Raw genomic sequence first — 4,396 nt, 5'->3', positions numbered from 1 at the left:
TTCTTTGGAACGTCTTCCATCACCTACTTAAGGCCCAAGTCCAATCATTCTGCAAGAAGTGACAAACTGATCTCTATTTTCTACACCATTGTGACTCCAATGTTTAATCCCATGATTTACAGCCTTAGGAACAAGGATGTTATAGCAGCACTAAGCTCAAAAAGTAGCATTGTTCAGCTTAAATGTTATTGCTTTAACTGACTGTAACACAATTTTCAAAGATACATCTCCAATGTTACCCCTCTGACAAGATAATCATTTCTGTCTTGTGCTGTGATTTCAGATATGTAGCCTGCAATATACTGTGCTTGAATATATACTAGGCAAATAAATCTACCTTCAATACTATGTGCCTAAAAAGCAATCTTATCACATATATAAAACAGCAATTTGCATCACATTTTTCCATTAAAATCTGTGAAGAGAGTCCAAGATTTTAAGATATTTGACTTAAATATATTGAGAAGTATATATGATTAGTTCCCCAAATAACAGCATAAACCCTCACACTTGTATTTCCTAGCATTCTTCTCTGATTATAAGCACAGAATGCAAAGGTGATGGTTAGGTTTATGTTTCAACTTGGCCAGGTGATGGTGCTCAGGTGTCAGGTCAAGCAAGCACTGGTCTATTACTGCAAGGACATTTGAGGCTGGCTAATAAATCAGAAGGCTGGTTTATTAAATCAGTCAATTAACTGCATCTGTAGCTGATTGCATCAATGAAGCATGTGTGTTCTGCAATGAGAGAATTCAATCAGCTAGATTTAATCCAATCGTTAAAGACTTTTAAGGGAGAAGAGAGAAAACCTTCAATTTTTCTTTGGCTAGCCAGCATCTCCCGGAGAATTCATTGAACACCTTCATCGGAGTTGCCAGTTCACTGACTGCCCTATGGAATTTGGACTCATGCATCCCCACAGTTGCATGAGACACTTTTATAAAATCTTATAATTACAGATATCTCTTGTTGGCTCTCTTTCCCTAGAGAACCCTAATTAATACAGCCACTAAGTGAATAATGAATGTTGAGTGAATGAATAAATTACCAAATGGATAAATAAATATCCATTTAAATGAATATTGTTATGCCCTACTTCAAACTCTTGCCAAAATACACAAATTTTAAATCAGTAAATATTGGAAGCATATTTATTTAATCTCCTTTGTCCCTGTATAGATTTACTCATGCCATGTTCCCAAAAAACTTTACATGTATTTAGCTCTCTCATGTGTAAGTTCCTAACAGAGCACATGATATAATAGGAAACTCCTATCTGTCACAACTAATTTATTTTGTACTTATTTCTATGTTATTCTTAGCAATTATAGTCCTAAAGTAATGTTTTCAGATTATTTTATCTCTTTCATTACTTCACTACCAACAGATATATCCTCAGTCCATTTTGGATGAATGCTACTGTATATAAAATGTTGACTTTTGTCTTTCCTTCTAAAGGGCCAATTATAGGTGGTCTCCTTAATAATAGTGACATCTTTGATATAAGGTCTTTCTGTATCCAAAGAAAATATCCTTGAAAACTCAAAAAAAAAAATTATCCATGAGATAGTAGCATTAATTAGATATTACAAAAACTCATTTCATCAAAGAATTGTATGGCAACAAAAACAAGATGAATCTTGAGATGGAGAGATTATCCTGGATTATCTGCAGGGGCCTAATCTAATCACCTGTGCCCTTAAACAGGAAGAGGAAGAGGAAAAAAGTATATGTGCAAAAGATACAACAACAGAAGGAAAAACATAACAGAAGAGGCATTAGTTTTCCCTATGTGTTTCTGTTTTCAATATCATTGATTACTGCTTTAATCTTAATTACCTCCTTTCAAATGCTTGCTTCAGATGTTTGTTGCTATTATTTATCTAATTTCTCAGTTTGGAAATTTTTATCTAATTTCACTCAGGCAAAGCAAGCATCCTTTCTTGGGCGGGGGAGCTCTCTGGGAATTGGTGGGGACCCTGCCCAGCTGGCCCAGAACATCTCTTCCAACACCGAGAAGATCACACAATGTTCTGTGGAAATACAAAAGACTCTGAATCAACTTGCAACACCCAAGATTCTCCCAAATTGAGGCAACAGCTGCAACAGAAGCAGCAGTATACTAACCAACTTACCAACGAAACAAATAAACACATTAGAGTTTGGATCTCTTCCCACCACCCTCCAATGAACAGCAGCAAAAGAAAATAAAGAAGGATTGCTTAATGGCTGAATTCACAACCTCACTGACAAACTTTCAGAAAGTCCAGAGGCAAGTTGCTGAGAGAGAGAGAAGGAGTTTGTTGTTCAAGCAAGAGTCAACTCCAAGGTATCTGGTAGTTTTCCAGAGCACCATCCAGATGAAAGGAATCTTGTATCCTGGGAAAGCCAAACTCAACCTCAAGTGCATGTGCAGGATGAAGATATTACAGAGGATGACCTCTGCTTCATTCATGAGGCAGAGTCTTCTATTAGACAACTCGAAGCTGATTCTTATGGATATTAATGAAATATTTATAGATTTAGAAATGATTCAAGAACAAGGAGATGTCATAGATAGCATAGAAGTCAATGTAGAAAATGCTGAGGTGCACATTCAACAAGCAAACCCGCAGCTGTCAAGGGCAGCACATTACCAGTGCAAATCCAGAAAAACTCTGTTCACCATCATTTTATCCTTGTCATTGGAGTTGTGATACTGGTCTCATCATATGGGGAGTGATAGACTGAAATTCTAAAGGAGCACACTTTGACATACATTACCAAAATTATATAGGAAGATTCCTGTAATCGTGTTTTTGTTTTCTTATGTAAGCTATGAGTAAAAGGATGGTTCCACATACATTGTTATTTTTATTTGGGAGGAAGTTTCCTTTGAATTAAATCTGATATTTTCTTTAAAAATAAATAAATAAATAAAGAGTCCTGTGGGTTCTGCGGGATGACCATTTCTAATTTTAATTGGATTTCTTTATTTACTGCTAGGGTTTTACAGTTCTTTATATAGTCTAGATACCACTTTTCATTGTGTATCTTGGTTTGCAAATATATTCTCCCAGTTTGCAATTTGTTTTTCATCCTCTTTCAGAGAGCAAAACGTTTAATTTTTATGAGGTCCCATATATGGAATTTTCCTTTTATGAATTGTGTTTTTACTGTCAAATTTAAGCATTGTTTCCCTAATCTCAGATCCTGAAGATTTTTTCCTAGATTATTGACTTAACAAATTCTTTTCAAATATAAATGTTTGGCTTCCACAAGTTAGATTTATATTTCTCTCACTTCCTTAAAAGAATTGTAAGGATAAGATTTATACAGTGGCTTCAAGGAATCATCAGGGAACCATGTTCCAAACTTCCTGCTCTGCTATCTCTGAATTTGTCCTCTATCACTGGTTCACTTTATGGTTCAAGCTGGTTGTGGAACCTCCAGGCAGCAGGAATTAGAAAGTTCCCATCCTTTCTCAATTTTTTTAACTGTGACAATTGTAGATTCACCTAAATTTGTAATAATATCTTTAAGTATTTTCCCATTTTCTAATGGATTCCTTTATTTACTACTAAGGTTTTACAGTTCTTTATATAGTCTAGATAAAATTTTTCCTTTTATATCTGCTTTGCAAATATATTCTCCCAGTCTGTAGCTTGTTTTTCCATCCTATTCAGAAAGCAAAATATTTAATTTTTATGAGGATGAAGTCCCATATATGAAATTTTCCTTTAAAATTTATGTTTTTGGTGTCAAATTTAAGTATTGTTTCCCTAATCTCAGATCCCAAAGATATTTTCCTTTCTTTTCTAAAAGTGGATACATTTAAATTTTACATTAAAGACTATAGTGCATTTTGAATAAATTTCGTAAAAGAAATGAGATTTAGGTTGATATGGATTTTTTTTTTCCTATAGATTCCCAGCTGCTCCAGCACTATGTATTGAAAAATCTACCCTTCCACCAACAAAATGATTTTCCAACTTTGTCAAAATGAATTGACACATTCTACTATAGTGCACATGGGTCATTCTCAAGACTAAATGAAATGTTATGTCACAAAACAAGTGACAATAAACTTAAATATATAAAATCATACAATGAAATTTCTCCTACCACAATGGAATGAAGCTAGAAATCAATAAAAGAGGGTATAATGGAAAATTCCCCAATATGTGGAAATTAAACAACACACTCTTAAAAACTCAATCAGTCAAAGGGGAAATCACAAGATAAGTTAGAAAATAAGTTGAGTAAATGAATATGAAAATGCAGCATACTAAAACTTATGGGATTCAGCAAAAGCAGTACTGAGAAGGAAACTTATAGCTCTAAATGCTTGCATTACAAAAGAACAAATACCTCAAATCAGAGACCTAACCTCACAACCACAGGATCTAGAAAAAGA

General features: G+C 34.3%; 1 pseudogene; it reads left to right on the top strand.

The window, feature by feature from the left end:
* The window catches only part of LOC119518055, an 81,116-nt pseudogene extending 78,420 nt beyond the window's left edge, over window positions 1–2,696 (top strand).
* The last annotated feature ends 1,700 nt before the right edge of the window (window positions 2,697–4,396 follow it).

Source organism: Choloepus didactylus, chromosome 21 (genome assembly GCF_015220235.1).
Source record: "Choloepus didactylus isolate mChoDid1 chromosome 21, mChoDid1.pri, whole genome shotgun sequence".
Classification (NCBI taxonomy): domain Eukaryota; kingdom Metazoa; phylum Chordata; class Mammalia; order Pilosa; family Megalonychidae; genus Choloepus; species Choloepus didactylus.
The sequence above is the reverse complement of the archived record's forward strand: the minus strand, read 5'-3'. Positions and strand labels throughout refer to the sequence as shown.